This window comes from Phascolarctos cinereus, unplaced genomic scaffold (assembly GCF_003287225.1).
Source record: "Phascolarctos cinereus isolate Bilbo 61053 unplaced genomic scaffold, phaCin_HiC Scaffold_4;HRSCAF=312, whole genome shotgun sequence".
In the NCBI taxonomy this organism is placed as follows: domain Eukaryota; kingdom Metazoa; phylum Chordata; class Mammalia; order Diprotodontia; family Phascolarctidae; genus Phascolarctos; species Phascolarctos cinereus.
The window spans coordinates 708,686,888-708,711,043 of NW_027555847.1; the positions used below are offsets into that span (position 1 = coordinate 708,686,888).

Here is a 24,156-nt window from a genome sequence, read left to right on the forward strand (position 1 = left end):
AATGAATAACGAGTACTGGACGTGGCCACTAAAATAGTCACCCTACCAGAGGTTCCTGCACTTCTCTGGCCTACCGCCCCCTTTTCAAAAACAATTACTCAACACCCTCCTGGAAACATACTTCCTTGAACCCGTTAATGATTTTTTTAAAATTTGCATCATTTCATACTACTGCCCCACCCAGATCATTCCAGCACGCCCCCAGGGGCGAGATTGTCCATTTTGGGAACCTACGTAAGGTGCAATTCTGCTCCCATCCCTGTTCTGCTCAAAATTTTCCATGGTTCCTTATTGCCAGTAAGAAAAAAATGCAGACTCCTTAGCCTGGCATTTAAGGCCTTCCTAAACCAAGCTCCAACCTGTCCTGATTTTGTGTATACATTAGGGCTTTACCCATATGCGTCCTGCTCTGAGTCATCCTTCCTGATCCCCCTTTTCTCCCTCTCACTGAAACATATAGATGCCATAATGGAAAAAGAGCTAAAATTGGTGTCAGGAAGACCTGAGTTTCATCTCTCTTACCAGCTATGTTCATTTCAGCCTCAACTTCCTCATTTGTAAATGATGATGATGGTGGTGGTGTGTGGTGGTGGTGGTGGTGGTGATATCGGCCTCAGCAGATGGATTGTTGTGAGAGCCAAATGAAATAATCTCTATGAATCTCTCCACAAACCTTAAAGTATTTTATAAATGTTGGCCATTATGGCGATAATTGCTCTTCCTTAAATGTCTCCTTCTTCCTCCTAGATTCTGTAGCTTCCTTCACAGCTTTGTTTAAGCCCCAACTCCCACAAGATGAAGCCTTTCTTGATACCCCTCCCTTTTTCCAGCTTCTAGAGCCTCCCTCCCAACATGAAATTACCTTATATTCTCTTTGTATGTTTTTATCTGTACACATGTCGTTGTCTGTCCCAGTAGACTGGACGCCCCTTATCCATATTATCTCCAGCACCTGGGAATTTCTCTTTTTTATTGTATCTGTGAATTCATGGGATAAAGCATTAGAAGAGGGCTTGGATGGAGGGTACACAACCCATCAATGCCTTCTCATCTTGTATGATTAAGTGATAGATTTGGAGAGGAAGGTTCTGGGTTCAAATCCTACCTTACTACATTCTGAGCTTGGGCAAATCATTTAACCTACCAGGGCCTTAGTTTCCCCACCTGTAGAATGAAGGGATGGAAGTTTGGAAAACATGGGCTTAAGTATCCTCAAGAGCTTACTAGTTGTTTGACTCTTGGAAAGTCTCTGAAGTTCTCAATGCCTCAGGTTTCTCTCTAGGTCTATAAACTACAAAGCATATACCAATCTGCCCTACTTGGGGTTTCTATGTCAATAAAACCACAGACCCAGATCCTTCCCCAAAAATGAGAGAGATGAACTGTATCATCTACTCTCCTGAAACACAATTTGGCCCATCTTCTTATATGACTTTACAGTTTACAGAGACTTCTCCTCCCACTGTGGGGCAGTAGAAATAATGAGAAGAAAAGACTAGTATTTGAGTCCCAGTTCCAACCTTTTCCATCTGTGTGACTAGTGCAGCCAAGTCACTTAATCATCCCAAGTCTCAATTTGTCTTGGAGATTAACATTAGAGGTGATGTATTGGAAAGAGCAGACACATAGAGTCAGGCAAGACCTGAGTTCAAATTATGTATCTAATACTATCTGTGAGAATTTGGGCAAGTCACTTAACCTCCTTGGGCCTCAGTGTCCTCATCTGTAAAAAATGAAAGCTGTCCGCCTCTAGATCTAGGAAACTGTGATCATAAATTAGACAATCTATAATTTCCCTTCCAGCTCTTGCTACCATGACCTTCTAGGTCCTTTCCAGTTCTGATTCTATGATCATAAATATATAAATCTCCAGGTAAGGGTTCACCCATCATGCTTCATTGGGGCTTTCCCCTAGGTCTCTTATCATTAAGTGTGAATGCCAATGCAGTTAGAAATCTAACTAGCATCTTTTATTCTTAATAAATGACCCACCCACCCTTTTCCAATTATACAACACCCTGCATAATAGCACCATCAATAGAGCCTAATAAATACTTTTTAAAAAGTTGAATTGAGATCTCTGCTAATGGACACACTGGCCTCAGTCATCTGAGGAGAGTCAAATCTACTGTAGCCTTCATTTCTGAAGAGCCCTGTTATTTAGCTCAATTGTGGAGCCAAGAGTTGGGGCTAGTTTCCATGGTAACATGACAGCAGGTGGGAAGATACAAAGTGCCGTGGTCAGGGAGTGAGACCCTAGGGTTTGCCATAGACTCACTGTTAGGCATGAGCCTCCCCATAGGCAGAACAGAGGCAACCCCAGGGGACCGAGAGAGGGAAGAAATTACAAAAAGGTTTCTGATGGGTTTCACATCAAAACAGGATGCTTTTTCTTAAGCTGAACTGGTCATCTCCTCCCTGCCCCCATCAGCACAGAGGATGATTTTTAATCCTTCAGCTGTATAGAAAATGTTCCTCAAACCCTTTTCTCTTTTCCCTCTCATAGTCCAAAACTCATGAAAGAAGCACTCTCAGCTAAAGCACAGAATGTTTTAATGCTGTTGCTTAATTGACATATTTTGTGGTTTTAACCCTCAGTAGAAGGATACCAGGCAAAGAAGTTACTTACCTGCTCAGAACGAAAATTGCCAACTTTTCCTATAAAGAAATGATCCCAGAAATCTTAATTTTTAATTTTCATGGTTATTTCATTTTTGTATTGTCATCATCTCTAAATATGACCCACCCACTTCTACAACCCATTAAGCTAGCCCTTGTAACAAAGAATAAAAAAGAAAGAAAATCAGTTCAGCAAAATTGACCAACACATCAACTCCTTAATAGTGTATGCAGTGCAGGGCAGCTACGTGGCACAGTGCATACAGTGCTGGCCCTGGATTCAGGAGGACCTGAGTTCAAATCCGACCTCAGACACATAGCACTTACTAGCTGTGTGACCCTGGGCAAGTCGCTTAACCCCATTGCCTAGCCAAAAGAAAAAAATAGTGTATGCAGTGTCCTACACTCATAGTCACCCACCTCCTCAAACAAGAGAAGGAGGTACGTTTTCCCAGGTCTTCTTCAAGCCAAGCTTGGTCATTATTTCTACACTGTGTTCAATTTCCAGGTTTTCTTGCTGTCATTCTTTCTATTTATATTGTTGTAGTCATTGTGCATGTTATTTTCTTAATTCTGTTAAATTTATCATTATCAGTATGTATGACTTCTCCTGCTTCTCTGAATTTTTTGTATCTGTCTTTTCTTACACTGCAGTAATGGACATATCTTACATTCATGCACCACCGTTTGTTTGGGCATTCCCCAATTGATAGGCATCTACTCTATTTCCCATTCTTTGGCATCACACACAAAAAAACCACTGTTACAAATACTTCAGAGTATATGGGACATTTCCTTCTGTCTTTGACCTCCTTGGGGTATATACCTAGCAGTGGGATCCCACATCTATTTTTGATGTTTTTGATATTTAAATACAAACCATCAATTGAATCTGCAACATTCTGTCTCCTGCCTCTGGACCTTTGGGCCATCACCCTTCCAAGTCTGGAATGCTCTCCTTCCCCTAGTCCCTTGCCTCTTGAGTCTCTAGCTGCCATCAAAGCATAGCTCAGGTATCACCTCCTTCACAAAGCCTCTGCCCTACTCCCCTGAGGGTTAGTGATTTTTCTCCTCTTGAAATTGCTTTGGATAATGTTGAGCATACACTTTGTATTAATTTATTTGAGTACATTCTATATCCCCAGGTGAATGTGAGTCACTTTAGGGCAGGGACTGTTTCTTTCATGTCTTTGCATCCCCAATACCTCGCAAACAATGGGTGCTTAATAAATATTTGTTGAATAGAGTCTTAACAGACTGGAACATTGAGATGAATCCAATAAGTTGAATCTAATGAGGTTAAATGCAATAGGAAAAAATGTAAACTTGGGCTTAAGAAGTCAATTTCACAAGTACAAAATGGTGGAGATCTGGTTAAACAAAAGATGGTATGAAAAAAATGAGAGCTTGTGTGGATTGTAAACTGTATGTTGAACAAGGTTCAACAGAGTTGTATGGCAACTATAAAAAAGTTATTGGTCTCTTGGGCTACAATGAGAGGCAAAGTTTCCAGGATTAGGAAATGATAAGCCTTTTGTAGTCTGCCCTGGTCAAACCATATATGGAGTATTGTGTTCCCTTCTGGCCACCCCATCTTAGAAAGGACATTTATAAAAAGAAGAGTAATCAGAAGAGGGCAACTAGGATTGTAAAGGAGCTTAAGTTCATGCACTATGAGTAGCAACTGAAGGAACAGAGAGCCTAAAGAAGAGAAAACCCTCAAAGGACGTGACAGTGACCATCAAGTGTTGTTGTTCAGTCATTTCAGTCGTGTGTGACTCTTCATGCCCCCACTTGGGGTTTTCTTGGCAGAGATACTGGAGCGGCTTGCCATTTCCTTCTCTAGCTCACTTTACTGATGAAGAACTGAGGCATCTTTACTTTTGTCTTGCCGTTGGACTGCAGTGACTCCGGAGGAGAGAATGAGGCTAAGATGACTTTGCACAGTTCTGCCTCACTTCAATCCAATTCATGGGCAAGTTAAGACATGCTCTTTCATAATAAAGGACAAACAACAACAGCAACAATGATAAAGAATATGATCCTATGATCTCCCTCATTTTTCAGGCCAGGAAACCGAGACCCAGAGTTGGGAAGAATCTTGTCCAAGGCCACACAGTGGAAAGAGAAGATACGAATGGAGGTCCCTCCAGGTGTTATTCCCTTCAGGACTCTCTACAGTTCCTCCAACATCAATTTCATTTGGGAGCGCCATTCCTCTGTCACAGCAAACATATGCCTTCCTTGTCCTAGAGAAATTGATGTTCTCCCAAAAGACAACATAATCACCAGAGATGCAGCTTGCAAGATACAGGACATCAAGAGGAAATACAGAAAATTCATATCATCTTCCAGATGTTTCCAGATAGCTTCATGCTCCAGAGACTATAAGAAAGAAATACAACGTGGGATTGACCGCATTTTGACCCAGAAATGCCACTACTAAGCCTATGCCCCAAAGATATTGAAAAAAGGACTCATATTTACAACAATATCTATAGCAATTCTTGTATGATGGCCAAGAACTAGAAACTGTGGAGATACCCATTTATTGGGGGATGACTGAACAAATCATGGTATATGAATGAAAGTAAATATGACAATGCTACAAGAAATTAGGAAAGGGACCAAAGACTTACATGAAATGATGCAAAATGAAGTGAGCAGATCCAAGAGAATGCTTTATTCATTGACCACATTATAAAGCTTTGAAAAACTAATGATATTGACCAATCAAGACTCCAGATGACTAATGATGAAATGTATTTGCCATCTCCTGGTAGAGAGGTGGTGGACAGTAGGTACAGAAGGATGTATACCTTTTCAAACAAGGCTACTGCAACACAAACTTGTTTTGCTTTGCTATGCATTCAATTACAAGAGAGAGCTTTACTTTAGAGGAAATATGAGAGTGAGAGGATAGTGAGAATCATGAGAGAAAAAAAAAGAAGGGAAGGAAAGTGCATTAATAAATCATTTAAAAATACATAGCGATAACTAGCAGGGCTTAGAGAGGGTCATAAACAAATAAGCCAAGGTTAGTTATAACATGTTAAAATTGATGTATATTAAAAGCAAGAAAGCTGAATGTAGTAGAGTGGCAGTATCATACATAATCTCCATTTTCTAGCATTTGTGTATGGATATATTCACATTGGATGATTAATTTTTAGTTCATAATAACAAGTAAAATGCAGTAAAATAAAATGAGAGAGTGGACTCAAAGATCCCTAAGGTTCCTTTCAGATTTAAATTCATGATTCTAGAGCTGTGAATGTGTAGAAGTTTAATGAACATATTGATGTCATCGGTGACATTCACCATTGTTTTTCTTTTGTGTGATTTTTCTCTTTATATAATGTGACATATCTTAAATTACAGTCATCTTTGTCAGTCAGTCACCAAGCTTTATTAAGTGTGTACTATGTGCTAGGCCCTGTGCTAAGTGCTTTTACAAATATCATCTCATTTGATCTTCACAACAGCCCTGTGAGGTAGGTGTTATGATTATCATCCCCATTTTACAGTTGAAGAAACTGAGGCAGATGTGAGGTGACTTTCCTAGGGCCACACAGCTAATAAGTATCTGAAGCTGAATTTGAACTGGGGTTTTCCTGACTCCAGGCCATGGGCTCTCTCTACTCACTGCACCACCAGCTACCTCTAATATAACCCACCAAACCAGCCCAAGCTACCATGTCCTGCCCACTTAATCACTGCTAAGGTTTATGTTGAAATTTTACAAGGCATAACAGCTCTGCGCAAATATTATTGTCCCTGTTTTATAGATGGAGAATCTGAGGCTCATGAAAGCAAAGTGACTTGCCCAAACTTAAGCAACCAATGAGTATGAGGAGCCAGGATTTGTCTGAATTTTTCTTCATTGCAATTCTGGCACTCTTTACACCAGACACATGTCCTGTCGGAGCTGGTGCCCTAAAGAGATCTGAGAGATGATGCTGTTCAACTCCAGCAAGTCACAGGAAGCAGAAGATGTCCTCCCTTCCTCCAGACTTCCGTGGAAAAGCCAGACAGAGAATTTGGATGATGGCAACAATTGCATTATGGCAAGGGCATTGAACTTGGAGTCTGGAAGACCCATGTTCAAATCCCACCTCAGACCCTTACTAGCTGTGTTGGGGTGTATGGTGGGTTCAGAGAAGACTAGCACCTCTGGCGTTAGGGCCGCCAAGCCCTTTTCAGGGCTGATTTCCACTTCTTGTGTCCACTTGATTCACCCAGTTCTCACCTGTGGCTCCAAGAAGCTCTCCACTCACACTCCCATAAACCATTTCAGCAGACAGGCTAAACCAGGTTGAGGGTAACCAAGGGGTCTCAAACCCTTCAGTAAGTTTTTATCCCAAGCATGTGAAGACCTCCCCAATAGAATAGATAGACAAGAACAATTTGTTCCAATGGCTAGGAAGGTGGCTGAAGCAGGCACCGTAGAGGTTGGCCAGACATTGAAGATGCCAAGGTCATCCACTGTATCCTGGATCATTGCCAGTCATCTTGACTCTTGTCTTGCCACTGGGCTGTGATGACTCTGGAAGGGAGAGTGAGGCGGACAATTTTGGGCAACTCTTCCTCACTTAAATCCAACTTATGCTCAAATCAAAAGGCATCACCCATACCATTTTTCACCTACCCCAAAGTCCTGTGGCAACAGGCAGGTGACAAAGCAGCAGGTGCAGATGCACTGGGAGCTATAGTTACAATCTAGCACATAGGCAGCCCAGGTGGAAGAAGCAGTGGGATTCAGCAGCCTCCTGAGTATCTGAGGAGTCTTTCTGAAGGACCACACTGCTCATCTCCTGGCAGGAGAAGGGGCTAGAAAAGGTGCCCTAAAAATTGTCTGCTTCACCCAACTTAATGCTGGCCTGCTTGCCATGGCAGTGGCGGATCCTACCCTTCAGTCAAAACACACAAAAAGGTACAAAAACTTTTGCAAAGATTACTCCACTCACCATTGGTACATGGAACCTATGTACACTTATGGAAAACACAAAATCCAATAGACCCAAAAGACAAATGGCTCTTGTTGCAAGAGAACTCACCAGGCATCACATCCAAATAGCAGCCCTGAGTAAAGCAAGGCTGGCAGCTTGCTGAAGTCAGGATTGAACACATGTTTTTCTGGATTAGCTGAAGTTAAAGGGAGCACCATGAACCTGGTGTAAGTTTTGCCATCAAAACTAATTTAGTCAACAAGCTTGTATGCCTCTCAAAAGGAGAGAACAGGCTGATGACAATGTGATTGCCACTTGCAGGAAAACGCCGTGCAACCATCATCAGTGACTATGCTCCCACCATGATGAACCCTGATAAAGTCAAAGAAAAAATTTATCAAGACCTGGAGACCCTCATTATCAATGTGCCAAAAGAGGACAAGCTAATAATTCTGGGTGACTTTAACACCAGAGCAGGCATAGACTACCAGACATGGCAGTGAGTCCTTAGGAGGAATAGAGTTGGAAACAGTGACAGCAGTGGTCACTTACTACTGAAGACTTTTGCATCTCATAACCTCCTTGTCACCAACACTGTCTTCCATTTACCTAAATGCAATAAAACTTCATGGATGCACCCTCACAGTAAACATTGGCATTTAATAGACTATGTCATCATAAGGAGAAGAGACATACATGATGTGAGAATGACAAAGGTGATGTGTGGTGCAGAGTGCTGGACTGATCATAGACTTATCCTCTCCAAGCTAAATACTTGCATTCAACAAAAGCATCAGTCCCAAGGAAAGATGACTACCAGAAGACTTAGTGTCAACAGATTAGAGTGCTTCTCAAAGAGGGAACAGTTTGTTGCTATCTTGGAGGGAAAGGCTTTTATGAAAATGATGGGGAAATCCAGAAGCTGCTAAAGGAAAAACAAGAACTCCACAGGGTTTAATATCAGGATAGTTTTTTTGTCTCTAAGAAGGCAGTATTTAACTCCATCAAAAGTAAATAGCAGGTGAACCTTAGAGAGATACAGGATACTTGGCTGAGTAAGAAAGTGGATGAAATTCTGTTTTACACTAATAAAAACAATCCAAAGCACTTCTATGATGATCTGACGGCTATTTATGGCCCAAAGACCTATGGTGCATTTCCACTACTCAGTGCTGATGGATCCACATTGATTAGCACTAAGGACATGATCCTGGAGAGATAGGCTAAACATTTTCATAGTGTTTTTTTTTCTTTTTTTGTTTTGTTTTTTATATGAAGCAATTGGGGTTAAGTGACTTGCCCAGAGTCACATAGCTAGTAAATGTTATGTGTCTGAGGCCGGATTTTAACTCAGGTTCTTGACTCCAGGGCTGGTGCTCTATCCACTGTGCCACCTAGCCACCCCTCCACAGTGTTCTTAACAGACCATCATCAATCAATGCTGAAGCCATTGGCCATATACCTCAGATTGAAGTCAATCCCTCTCTAGCTGAACTTCCAACTGAAGAAGAGGTTTTCGATGTCATTTGGCTCCTCTCATGTGGCAAAACACCTGGTGCTGATTTAATTCCAGATGAGATTTATAAGACATGGAGTCCACTGCTCATACAAAAGTTGATTGTAGTTTTCCAGGTTATATGACAAGAGTAGGTTATTTCCCAGGAGTTCAAGGCTTCCTCCACTGTTTATCTCTATAAAGACAAAGGAAACAGATTGTCCTGTAACAATCACGGGGGTTCTCTCTCTTCATCATTACTGATAAGATTCTCACCAGAGTCCTTTTTAATAGGGTGATCCTTTACCTGGAAGAGCCTGAGAGCCAATGTGGCTTCAGAAAGGGCCAAGGAACAGTTGATATGGGGTTTCTTGCCCAAAGACTCCTGGAAAAATAACAGGAACAGAACAGAAGTCTGTACACAATGTTCATTGATCTGACCAAGGCCTTTAATACTGTCAGTTATGAGGTCTTGTGGAAAATTATGGCCAAATTTGGGTGCCCAGAGAAGCTCATCAGTATTGTATGGCAGTTTCATGATGGCATGTTTTCATGGGTTCTGGATGATGGACAACGTTCTTGTGCTTTCCTAGTCTCCAGTGGAGTGCTCCCATGCTTTCTAGCATAATGTTTTCAGCAATGTTGTTAGACACCTTCAAGGAGAATGAAAATGGCATCACAGTCAGCTACCACACTGATTGTAAATTTGTTAAGTTAATTAAAGTGGAGGGAGAGTTGGTGCATGACTTTTTGTTCACAGATGATTATGCAGTCAATGCAGCCTCTGGGGCTGAGATGCAACAAAGGATGCATCGATTCTCTGCTGCTCATGCTAATTTTGACCTAACAATTAACACTAAGAAAACACAGGCTCTCCATCAGCCAGCACCACATCCATACATGGAACCATTGTTTACAGCAAATGGAAAAATATTGAGTGCTGTGGATAAGTTCACTTACCTTGGCAGTACACTTTCCAAGGATATACGCACAGATGAGAAGGTTGGTGCCAGAGCTGGTTCAGTGTTGGTGTTCAGCTGGTGCAGAGTTGGTGTCATTGCCAGAGCTAGTTCAGTGTTTGGGGGGCCCCAATAGAAAGTGTAAGAGAGAAGAAATATTAGACTGACTTACCAAACTGAAGGTCTACACAGCCACTGCGCTGAACTGGTTTTTGTATGTCTGTGAAACAGGGATAGTCTACCAGTGCCATGCCAGGAAACTGAATCACTTCTATTTGAATTGTCTTAGAAAAAGTCTGAAGATTACCTGGCAAGATATGACACCAGACACTGAGGTCCTTTCTCCAACTAAACTGCCAAGCATTCAGATTCTACTGCAGAGAGCACAACTCCAAGAGGCTGGCCGTGTTTTCCAAGTGCCAAATGAATATTACAGAGAACCCACACAAGGCAAGCAGCCACATAGTGGTCAGAAGAAGTGATACAAGGACACTCTCAAGGTCTCTCTGAAGAATTTTGGAATCAATTGCATGACATGGGAGATACCGGCAAAGGACTACCCAGCATGGCATGCCCTTGTCAAGGACAGTGCTGTGCTCTATGAGTGAAGCAGAATTGCAGCAGCTCAAAATGTGATACACAAATTTAAAGACATCTCTTCTGCAAACATTCGTGTGGACCCAACCTGTAGTAGAGCCTTCCAAGCTCACATTGGTCAGGTCAGCCACAGTTAGACACACTGTACTCCAACATAGTGATGTCCTTTTGGTCCTCTTTGAGCATAGAGGACAACAACCACCCACACCAGCTAAGTGACCTTGGACAAGTCCTATAACCTCTCCATTCCTCATCTATGAAATGAGAAAGCTGCCTCTAACAGTCTCCCCCAGTCCCTTCCAGCTCTAAATCTATGATGACTTTCCATTTCTTTCTGAGTCGTTTTGCACATGGCCCCATTGTTCAGTTTGAAATGTAAATTTCCTAAACTTATGATATGGCCTCTTTCATAGAATCATAGATTTAGAGCTGAAAGAGAACTTAGAAGAACCTCCAACTTTCTTATTTTACAGATAGGTAAACTGTGACCCACAAAGGGTAAGTGACCTGCTCACAGTCGCATAGACATTAAGTTCAAATATTAAGGACAAACATCCATTGGTTTCTTTATTACTTGAAAGTGTTTGTAATACTGTTAGTAAATAAAGTCCATTAAGTGACTTGGAGTCAGGAGGACCTGAGTTCAAATTCTGCTTCAGAACCTTACTAGCTGTAGGACCCTGGACAGGTCACTTAACTGATGTCTCCCTCAGTTTTCTCATCTGTAAAATAAAGATTATAGTATCACATACCTCACATGACTATTGTGAAGATCAAATGAGATAAGAGATGGAATAGATTCTACTATATAACACTATACAACTGTTCTCTTTTATTATTGGCAGCTAGATGGCTCAGTGGACAGAGCTCTGGAAGACCCAAGTTCAAATCTAGCCTCAGGCACCTCCTAGTTGTGTGACTCTTGGCAAGTCACTGTCTGCCTCAATTTCCTCATCTGTAAAATGGGGATAGTAATAGTATCTCACATGGCTGTAGTGAGAATTGAGATGACTCACGCAGACCTTAAAACACTATATAACTGTTAACTTTTATTGGGGGTTTTTTTGTTTGTTTTTAGGCAATTGGGGTTAAGTGACTTGCCCAGGGTCACACAGCTAGTAAGTGTCCAGTGTTCGGCCTGAGGCTGGATTTCAACTCAGGTCCTCCTGACTTCAGGGCTGGTGCTCTATCCACTGTGCCACCTAGTTGCCCCTGTTAACTTTTATTGCTATTATTGTTGTAATTACTCTTTTTTTAACATGGATAAATAAGAATTGACTAGAATTAGCCTCACTGGTCCAAGAGCCCTTGGGGTACAGATCCGCTGTATTCTTTCACAGCCTCCTTTCAAGTCATTAAAAAAAAAAACACTCATGTCTGGCTCCTCACTTATTTTCTTCCTGCAGGTATCTGGGTATCATGTGTCCCTGCAAGGGGGATGGGGGGCATAAATAAACTTGAAATAACTAGGTGCAGTAGTAAGGAATATGTCCTCTGTATTTACTGTAGGAGAGAGAGCAGTTCCAGCTCTCTCTGTGGAGCATGACCTTTGTCTGCTTGGAGGCTGCTGACCGAGCAGAACTGTCTGATTTTCTCCAGTTTTATAATGAATAATACATTCTGGTGAAAGCCACTGTGCCCCAAAGAAGAATGGAGGCAGCTCACCACAGGGCTCTGGAGTTCTTCAGAGAGAAGCTTACAGGGGCAGCCAAAATTTCACATCTTTTCCAGAGGAAATTTGGACAACAGAGACAATTTCGAAAAGCATCCTTTCTTTACAGCTTAATTTTCAGATGGGGCAGAAGTAAATTTGCAGCCTAGGCCCTCAGAATTGGCTCATTGCAAATGGCTGCAAGGCACTCTGCTCTTTAAAATAAGGGGCCAGGATAAGATTACATGAGCAAGCAGCCAGTTCTCCCCTGGAGCCACAAAACTATGGTGTTAGAAGGGCCTTCAGTCTCCATAAGTCACGGAGTTATGAAAGCTCGGGTTTGAAACATAATGTCATACATCTGGAGCTGGAAGAACATGAGAGACCATTCAGTTCAAACACCTTGTTTTATACACAAGGAAATTGTAGCCTCGAGAGAAGAGATTTATCCAAATTCACACCGAGGCAGAAGCAGGATTCACATACAGCACCTAAGCTTTCCCCCGCCTCTGGGCTAGAACATACTGACACCTAAACTGATCTTCCTAAAGCAGACATCTAGGTCAAGCTCCCTGCTCAAGAATCTTGTATGGTTCTCTATTGCCCCTCGGAGAAAATACAGCTTGTGCTGTTTAAAGTCCTCCATGGGCTGGCTGCAGGCGCCATTTCCATGCTCACTGCACACTAGCCTCCTTAAACAAGCTGTGAACCAGCCATCTGACCCACGTGTTCTCAGAATTCAGTGCCCTGACTCCCACCTTCACACCTTTGAACACGCTGTCCTCCATGATTGATAGAGTCACCCTTCCTTGCTTCCCCGTCGCAGAATTCTTAGCTTCCTTTAAGACTAAGTCATTACACTGCTTTCCTGCTGCCCCTAGCTGTTAGTTTGAATTTTTCTGTATGAACTTACTGATTTAAATGTGTCCCTTTCCCCAAAAGAATGTAAGCTTCTTGAGGGCAGAGACTGGGTATTTTGGTTATTTTTGTTTGTTAATTTTGTGTTATGACATATCCCCAGTGCCTAACACAATGTCTCATACAGGGTAGGTGTCAAATAAATGGTGAATAAACGGATGAAGTAGATATACTGCTCACTCCTCAGAAGAGCTTTCATAAGCCCCCTCTGTACCCCATGCTTGCATCTCACAGTCCTCCCCAGCAAGAGATCTTTACCTGGGAGGATCAGTGCAGAGTAGGAGAGGAGTGTGTAATCTTTGCATCCACAAATAATAAATCTGAATTGCATCCAGGAAATTGTTCTGTACTTTCAATTCAACAAATATCCATTGTGTGCTAGTGTGTGTGCATGTGTGAACATGTGTGTGCTTTTGTTCAGGGCATTGCAGACTCTCTCCACTGATATATAATAGCAACTTGCCAGTAATTTATAGTCTTCAAGACTTGCCTGAGACATGGAGAAGTTAATTGCCAACCCAAGGACACACAGTTAGTATGTGTCAAAAGCAAGGCTTGAACCTATTTCCTCCTTACTCCAAGGCCAGACTGCTCCCCTCTAGGCCACCTTACCTCACTTATTAAGCCCTTAGTGTATACAGCACTCTACTAGGCTTCTGGTGATCCCAAGCTGCTCATTGCCACACAAGAGTCTATCTTTTCAGTGCTAATATTCTCCCAATGGGTCTATAGCTGAGGATCATGCCACACCACTCCAGAGGATCCAAAGGGCAGTAGAAGGAGACCTCTGGTGGCTATAAATAACCCTTCCCCATATTACCAATGATATACTCTCCAATAATTAAGTGAATCCATGATATCATTGATTTAACCCATCCATACCTGCCCATCCTGTGAGATTCTCATCTTCCTCTGCCCCTAACTTCATCAAAGAGCTCCATGAAATGTGTCAGCAGCATTCCTCAACTTCTCTTGTCATTATCAATAGTCAATAAACATTCATGTGTGCCAGGCACAGTGCTAAACACTGGGGACATAAATAAGATGAAAGTCCCAAGAGGAGCTTACAGTCCAATGGGGGAAAGGAATTCCAAAGGAAGCTGGAAAGGGGGGAGTGGCCAGGGGTAGCTGGCACTGGGACATGATGTCCATGGAGTAGAAACCAAGCAGAGATATTATTAGGAAATGTAGAGATGGCTGGAAAATCCTGAACCCTCTATAAAATGAAACTTTGGGAAGAATTTTTTGCTCTATCCTCTAGCCCTCCAATCAGAAGAGAGAAGAAATTCAGGGTATTTAGGAGGCATTGAATATCAAAACTACATCAATCCCATCATGGCAGGGTATAACCTTGGGTAAATATGAACTATCACTGTGCTACATTTCCCAAGATGGCCATGAGGCATGGAGGAGGCAGTGTGGTAGAATGGAAAGATCTGAGCCCTCTTTCATAGGACCTGAGTACAAATCCTGCCTCATCTATTTATTATGCGGGTGACTTTGGGCAAGTCACAACCTCTCTAGGCTTCAGTTTCTGCATCTGTAAAATGAGTGGGTTAGATTAGATAGTTTCTAAGATCCCTCCCAGCTCTAAATCTCTGATGCCATCTCAGTGTCCAAGCATTAATTATGGGCTAAATGGGTTACACCTGATTTTAGTGGATTATTATAAGGTTTTAGAACAAGAATTGGCCTTTATATGACAGAGTCATAGAATTAGAGCAGAAAAGGACTTCCAAAGTCATCTAGTACAACCTTTTGTATTTTACAGATATGAAAACTGAGGCCCAGAAATGTTAAGTGACTTGACCAAAGTCAGCCCAGTAGTATTTATCAAAGGTGGGTTTCAAACACAGGTCCTCCAAAGCCAGCACTACTTTCACAGTACCCAGAGCTGGACCTAGAAGATTCCTTGAAGGATGAGAGAGGCAGGAACTATTGAACTGGAGTGTTTACAGAATAGACATCATTCTGTGACATTTAAAAAATTCAAGAGACATAGTTTCTGGATAATTAATCATTTTACTAATAATCCTACCATATTACCCACAAAATGAGTCAGTGATACTCTCAAATGCCAAAGACCAATCATGGTGGTGGGCTCATAATTTATACACCCTTGGAAGAGTGGGTGCTCCTGAGGTGGCAATCAACTCCGATTGGTTAACAATTAATGAAATAATGAATATTATAATGAGAGGTGGGGGTATTCCAGTGAGGGTCTTGAATTACGTGACACTGAGCACCCAAATCTCAGTCAAAGAGACTTAACAATTTCCATATCACCTGCCTGAGAAAGGGAGAACCTGCATTTTCCCAGACCTGTCTGAGTAAACACAATGAACAGGAATCCACCCATTTGTCCAAATTTTTTTTACTATCTTTGATTAGATCTTAGCCTGGGTAAATCTGAGCAAGATTTCCCACACTGGCTGATTTCTGGTTGAGGAAGCAGGAAAGGGTGAAATCCTTGGTCTTAATTCAAAAATTAGTTATTAAGTACAAGAGAGAAATAATCATTTGTCTCAATTAGCTGTGAGATTAGGCTTCCTTCCCTGTCCTAAGAGAGACAGTGACATAGCCTCACTGATTGTAGGATCATAGGATCATAGAATTAGAATTGGAAAAAAAATCTCACAGGCCATCAAGCCCAATCCCCTGATTTTAGAGGCAAAAAAAAGACAAGAAAAATTAAGTGACTCATCTAACATTACATGGGAAGTATGTAAGCCGAGCTGGGCTGTGAGCACTAGTCATCTGACTCCTAGTCCACTGAGCATATTTATAATGCTGATACCGAGGTTGTAGTATGCCATGCATGAGACCATTTAGGACAGAGAGAGAGGCAGAGACAGAAAGAAACAGAAAGAGAAAGAGAAATAAAAACAGAAACAGAGATAGCAAGAGAGAGAGAGAGAGAAATAGAAACAAAGAGACAGAGAGAAAGGTAGGGAGAGCCCTGTATTAGAGGTTTTGAGTAGGCAGAATATTAGAACCTGAGTCAGGAAGACCAAAGTTCAAATCCTAACAGTGACCTTGGGCAAGTCATTGACCTCTCAAAGTCTCAATTAATTCATCTGTAAAATGGGGGTAATAATAACACCTACCTCACAGGGGTGGTGTGAGGACTGAATGAGATAGTATATGTAAAGTGTTTTTGCAAAACCTTAAAGCACTAAGTAAATGCTACCAATATTATTATTTTGAAAATTCCTATGGGGTAATGACATAGTAAATACAGTACTGGAAATGGAGTCAGGAAGACTTGGGTTCAAATCCCACTTCAGTCCTTTGCTTGGTGACCTTATAAAAGTCACTCATCTTCTCTATGCCTCAGTTTTCTCATCTGAAAAAATGAGGGTGGTCAGACTATATACCCTCTAAATTCCTTGCTGGCTCTAAATCTTTTATCTTTGGACAAAAAGGCTCATCCGACTACCGTATGTTGAGATCAAATTCTTATCCTGAATCTAAGAAATTCTGAGTTGGGTAGAATATATTTTCCTTCAAGGTGTGTGACTTTTGTATATATTCTCTAGCTCTTAGCACAGCTCCTGGCAAACAGTAAGTGTTTAATAAGTGTTTGCTGACCAATTGTTTTGATTGGGTTATCACAAAGTTGTGAGCTTTGACTCCAAATCCTGTGAGGATAGCAAGGATTCCTTTCATTCGACCAAGTAGCCATTGAGGGCCCTAACAACTCTTAAATTCTGAGATTCTGAGTATGAAGTAGGTGGTTTGGGGAATATTTTGCTATGTTTTTGCTATCTCAACTAACAACTATGCTTCATATTCCAAAGGTTACCAATTATTGCCTATAATGCAAAAAACACAATTTTGAAACCATTGATTTATCAAGGAATTAAAAGAATAAAGGAATGAATGAATGAATGAATGAATGAATGAATGAATGAATGAATGAATGAATGAATGAGTAAGAAAATTATTTAAGTACTTACTATGTCTCGAGCTTTGCACCCATATTCCCCACCATTCAAAGGAAACATGTCTCATTATCTGTTCTCTTGAATCAAGATTTGGCCCACATCCTTACATCACCTTAGAATGTACAAAGAACTTTGCTCACACCAGCCTCCAAGGATGGAAGAAAAACCCTGTGGGGCAGGGAAAAAAGACCTAGATCTGAGTCCCAGCTCCATCCTTCCCAGAAGAGTCACTAGAGTAGCAAGTCCCTTATGGAAACTCAGTGCCAAGTGGATAGAGCACTGGGCCTGGAGTCAGAAAGACCTGAGTTCAAGTCGTGCCACAGACACTTACTAGCTATGTGACTCTGGCCAAGTCACCTCGCCTTTGTTTGCCTCCATTTCTGTGTAGACTGATTTTGCTTTGTTACAAGGGAATGTCTGATAGAAGGAGGGTATGGAGAGCTATTGGAAAATAAATGTGATATAAAACAAATAATGTCAATAAAATTCTAGGTACATAGTAGGTGCTAAATAAATGCTTATTTAATTGCATTTGAGTTAGTGAGTGGTAATATATATGCCCCAAAAAAGGCATTAATAAAATATATTTTTAAATGAACAGAAGAAAACAAAAAGAGAGTCAATTAACTAGCCCCTACTATGTGCCAAGCACTTTGGGAAGCTCTGGGATAGAAATAGATCAGTTTTGCTACTACCTTGCTTTATCTTAGAAGTATACTTATTATTTACATTTTAAAAGCTACGTAACAGAGACTGACAATTTCTTATATCAGCCTCTTCAAATTCTTCTTTATAAATTTTGTTACTTGAATTTAATGGGCTATTGCTATGCCATAAGACACAATGAATATGCTGAATTCAGAGAAGCATGGGAATATCTATAAGAACTGATGCCAAGTGAAGCAAGCAAAATCAGGGAAACAATATATACAATGTTTATGACAATGCAGTTCGGTGTAATGGAAATTAATAGAACGTAATTATAATGGCCAAACTTGACCCACAAAGAACAACTGAGAAAATTCACCTCCCACCATTCTTTGCAGTAGAACTATTTACTCTCAAACTTATTGATGGGGTTGGTTAGTTTTGCTGAACTGTTTTATTCATCTTTTCTTTTTTATTCCTTATTACAAGAGAAGGCTCAGTGGGTAGGTAAAGGGGAAGGGATATATGTGGAAACAAAGGTGATATAAAAACAAAATATAACCATTTTCTAGTTTTTAATGCAAAAAAAGAAGATTGCAATATAGTGGTAATGATACAGCAACAAAAATAAATGTAGAAAAACTTAGCCTTTTAGCCTTTCTTGAATCTTGAGATAAATTCAATTCTACAAGCATTTATTATTTAATTATTTCAACAAACATTCAATAACAACATTTGGGCAAAAGTGCCTGCCGTGTTCAAGGCAGCAGATGTTAAGGACATATTAGCTGCAGGGATTTCAAGAACTGAAACCAATCTATTGGAAAGTTCCTAAAGTTTGCAATGATTGGTGCCAATAAGTTCACATCTGGAATCTCACAACCAGCCCCACCTTTAATTCTGTGTCTGCCTGCGATTGAATGCTGACTAAGTTTACAGAGATGCATCAGTTAAAGGAAGTAAAAAGATGTGTGGTATTACTGTGTACCTCCTTGGCTTAGAATTTTTTTCATACACATAATCCTGCTTAAGGTACCATGGGGAAAGGGAGAGGGGATTGTAATTGAAGAGCTAGGAATTAGAGACATAAGGTAGGGTAGCAGGTATAATCATCATAAATACTAGTCTCAGTCCATAATGGTCCATGGTGGAGGAGGGTGAGAAAAAAATAGAGGAATGCCAGCCAGAGTAATATACACTGGGTATTCTGTGTGCCTTGAGAGCTAAGAAGGCCTGGTAGGTAGCCTCAAACATCAGCCAACTAGGCTCGTGATATCACTGATTGTGGTCAGCACCCTGGACAGAAACTTTCCAATGAATCCAAAACTAATAGAATCAATAATAGCTCATATTTATGCAGTACCTAATATGTGTCAGGCACTGTGCTAAATGCTTTGTAGATTTTATCTCATCCGATCCTCACAACACTTCGGAAAGCTAGGTGGTGTTATCCCTTTTTTTATAACTGAGGCAAGTGAGGCAGATAGCAGTTAAGTAACTTGCCCAAGGTCATAGCTAGTAAGCATTTGAGGCAAGACTTGAACTCAGGGCTTCCTGACTCCAAGCTCAGTGCTCTATCCATTGTGCTACCTAACTGGCTCTGGGGGCAGCTAGGGCTGCCAGCTGGCCCTATTTTCATATCTCAATGATTAGCTTATCACAGGGCAATAGAGGGGCACCTCTTTGTGTTCTGATACCTCAAAAAATCAAGACCAGAAATATTAATATTTACTTCACATCTCCAACTGGATGTCCCATAGATATCTTACATTGAACATGTTCAAAACTAAATCTGTTAGCTTTCCCCCAAAATCCTTTCCCTCTTCCTACCTTCCCTATTACTGTTAAGGGCATCCTCATCTTTGTTACCACCCAGTCTCCCCATCCAGGTGTTCTCCCCAATTTCTCTCTGTCTCTGTCTCTCTCTGTCTCTCTCTCTATCTGTCTCTCTCTCTCTGTCTCTCTCTGTCTCTCTCTGTCTCTCTCTCCCCTATATCTAATCCGTTGCCAAATTCTTCTCTCACAATTGCTCTCGATCATTCCCCATTCTCTCCTCTGACACTGCAAGCACTCTGGCACAGGCTCTCATCTCCTCATGCCTGTACTAGTTTAAAACAGCCTGGTTGGCCTCCCTGCCTCAGGTTTCTCCCCACTCCAGTCCATCTTCTACTCAATTGCCAAAGTAATCTTCCTAAAGTGCATGTCCGACCATTTCATTTGCTTACTCAATAAACTCCCTATTGCCTCTAGGAGCAAATACAAAATGCTCTGTTTGGCATTCAAAGCCCTTCCCAACCTAAGCCCCTCCCACCTTTCCAGTCCTCTTACACCTTACTCCCCTTTATGCATCTTTGCTGTTCCTTGCACGTGACACTCCATTTCTCATCTCAATACATTTTTTTCCTGGCTGTCCCCTTGTCTGGAATGCTTTCCCTCCTTGTCTCTGCCTCTTGTCTTTCTTCATTGTTATTCAGTCATTTTCAGTCATGTCCAACTCTTCATGACCCCATTTGGGGAGGTGTTTTGGTTCAGATGGCACTGATCTTTCAAGTACTAAAATCTTTAGTGTGCATGAAATGTGCTGAAGATCTGGATACTTTTATCAAGTGCTGGGAATTCATTCCCACAAATTTGGAAACCAAGCATGCCACTTGTAGGCAAGGACCATGTGGAGCTTTTTGTCAACAACATATTCAGTTGCAAGTTACACAATATATTGCTTACCAATGCAGGGGAATTATAAAAAATCCTAAATTCATTCCTAAACCCAAACAAAATGAAATAAGGATGGAAATTGAAGAGTTCCTGAAATCTGAAGTTGGAAAAGCTGAAAAACCTAATGCTATTGACAATCTACACTTATCACAATTCCTGACGCATCTAATAATGAAATGGGTGGCCAAAATCATCCTAGTCTTAAATGATTTTGAAGGGAAAATAGACATTTAAAATAGAATTTCACAAAGCCCTTTTTGAGTTAAACAGCATGAATCCAACTAATACACAAATTCTACTTGATGCAGATTCTATGGCTAGAATGCTGTCTGTCCTTGGAGTCTGGAAGACCTGACTTGGAATCCTTACTAACTGTGTGACTAACAGTGACTTACTGTGTTAAGGTCAAGTCCCTTAACGTCTCTCTATGTCTCAGTTCCCTCATTTGCAAAATGAAGGCATAGGATGCATTGGCCTCTAAGGTCCTTTCCAAATCTAAATCTATGGTTCTGCACCAAAAGAGTAATGTAAAAAAGCTGCTCTCTGTTATAGCTATCATTCCATTCCCTTCCCTTCATGAACATGCATATTCTCTCACAGTATTTAAAAGTGTTAAACAGAAGGGAATAAGCATTGGTATATCACCTACTACGTACCAGGTGCTTTACAAATATTATCACACCTGATCCTCACAACAGCCCTGTGAGATAGGTGCTGTTATTAGCCACATTCTACAGTTGAGAAACTGAGGCAAACAGATTCACACAGCTAGAAAGTGTCTGAGACAATATTTGAACTTGTCTTCCTGACCCTAGTCTCAACATTCTAGCCACTGCACCATATAGCTGCCAAGGAGTCAAAACAGTATAAAGGACAATGTAAACAGCTCAATGTCAATCTAAAACTATACCAGAAAGGCTCTATAACCAAATGAAAGAGAGAGGAGGGGGAGGGAAGAGAGGCAGAGACATAGAGACAGAAAATGAGACGGAGACAAAGAGACAGAGAATGAGACAGAGACAGAATGAGGCAGGGAGAGAGACAGACAGACAGACAGACAGACAGAGAGAGCTTGTGACCCACTGATGTGATGAATGAGAACTGCTCCATTAAAGGAAGTGACTAAAATTCTAGTTTTCTGCAGAACTCAAAAGGGCCAAGGTCAGATAAGATCCACAATTATTGGCTCAAATGCTTCACTGTGGCATACAAATTACTAGCAAGGCAATTTGTCAGTTTCCTCTAATACAAGTCAGATTGTGTCTCTCTTAACTGAAAGCATCACATATTTATTACTAAAAGATGAGAACACCAGTAACTCCTCCAAATGCAGGCCAATTACATGTGGGTGTACTTTACATGGAACATTCACAGCTTGTTTTACTCAAAAAAAAATCTATAAACACAAGATACCTATATGTTGGTGATGGGTGGCCAAAAGTCCCAGGAGGTAATTTCAGCAATTCGTAATCAAGTTAGTTATAATTAAGCGAGCCTCCAGAAAGGGCTGTGACATTTAAACTGCCTTTATTGACTACTTTAACCTTTTTGACTCTGTTCCTCACTCATGGTTTATACATATATTGCAAATATACAAAATAGAACTACGGTTATTGATAATGCAAGAGACTGATTTTTTATGTCCACATATAAAACTTTACTCTATTTAAAACACTTCAACATTACAATAATGTTGACCAATTGATGTAAAATATGGCATCTTCCAAAAAGAGAATTTAAGCCCACAACTGTGGTTCTGCCTAGCCTTGTATTATATGTGTGTGTATGTATACACATACACACATACGTATACATATACATATGTATGTATGGAACTGGATGGGCAGCTAGCTAGTGGACCGAGCACCAGGCCTGGAGCCAGGAAGACTCATCTTTCTGAGTTTAAATCTGGACTCAGACACTTACTAGCTATGTGACCCTGGGCAAGTCACTTCACCCTGCTTACCTGAGTTTCCTCATCTGTAAAATGAATTGGAGAAGGAAATGGCAAATCATTCCAATACCTTTGCCAAGAAAACCCCAAATGAGGTGATGAAGAGTTGGACATGACTGAAAAAGAACTGAACAACGACATAGAACTGAATGAATACTTCTTTCAATTCAAAGAGAAAGTCACACCAAAACTGAATTAATCACATTAATCTCTTGATGTAGATGGAGAACATTATCAGGTCATACAATAAAGAGATACTTTATCCCATGGAAACTTTATCCAATGATACCAAAATCTCACTTGGACTAAATTAGTATAAAATGTTTAGTGAGCACCAAGGAAGAATAGAGACCAAATGCTTTGTGCTTAAATGCAGAAGTCAAATTGAACCAATAGATAAAGGCAATGCCTTGTCTTTTCCCTCTAGCCCAGATACATCATACCTAAAGTTGCCAAGGAAAAAGCTAAGTCTTGTGTATGTTAAGACACTAACATCCTGGGACAGCTAGGTGACACAGTAGATACAGAACCAACCCTGGAGTCAGGAGGACTTGAGTTCAAATCTGGCCTCAGGCACTTACTAGCTCTGTGACCCTGGACAAGTCACTTAGCCCTGATTGCTGAGAGAGAGAGAGAGAGAGAGAGAGAGAGAGAGAGAGAGAGAGAGAGAGAGAGAGAGAGATCCTGATATCAGATTAACAGGAAGGACATATTTAAAGCAATTAATCCACATGATTTATACCCTTGATATGGTAAAACAGACAACAAATCTAGATGATGTCCCTCCCTTTCCCCCCCCAAAAAAAACAGGCATTTATTTAATATGTGCCAGGTATTGTGCTAAGTACTGGAGATGTAAATATAAGCAAAAAGACAGCCTTTACCCTCAAGGAGCTTACATTTTAATGGGGGTTAAGATAACACACAAAAGGAAACTAAAAGCAGAGAGAGAGAAGGAATGGTACCCAAGATGGGGAATGGTGGCATGGTGGTAAAGTCTTGAGAGTCAAAAGCAGATATTAATGAAATACAGGGTTCATCACTTCAAGATAGTTACAGAAAGATTAATACTCCCTAGTCAAAAAGTAGGAAAAGCGTAAATAGAGGGGCTCAACATGCAAGAGTTTAAATTTTTATTCCATGTTCAAATACCTTTGAAATAACTTTGAAACCAATAGACCTCCCAGCAGAAGACAGTAGCAAAGACTGACAACAGGTATAATATGCCACTGGATTTGTCAAGTACCACTGAAAGTGGTCCATCTCTGGACACAGTGTCTGGAATGGCTGAGATCCCAGAGGAATCAAAAGGTTCTATGTAGGCAACATCCACATTAATTCATTCAACAATACATCAATAAAGAAGCATCAGATAAATAAATAGCTGAGATATGCACTTTATTAGGGTTGTCAGTGGGACCTGAAATTACAGAAAGATTATCTATCCTTAGGCCCTTGTCTAGCCCCTTATTTATCAATGCAATGAATTATGGGGTGAAGTTGTGGACTGCAGACTGTAAAAATTTAGCACTTGCCAGATGCTATAAAGACCCAATCAGGTGGCTAGAATTCTATATCAGAAGTTTACTCTCCTTTATGAACTAACACACACCAAAGCTCTATACTACAAATACAAATCCTAAAATATCCTTGAGAATCCAGCAAATGAACTGTACTGAAACAAGAACACCATAGTAAAGAGAA

The 24,156-nt window shown here is 40.8% G+C and overlaps 1 protein-coding gene across 1 annotated transcript in view; it reads left to right on the forward strand.

Annotated features, from left to right (window-relative positions):
- TMEM233 (transmembrane protein 233) overlaps positions 1–24,156 on the forward strand; it is a 62,674-nt gene that overhangs the window by 20,133 nt on the left and 18,385 nt on the right.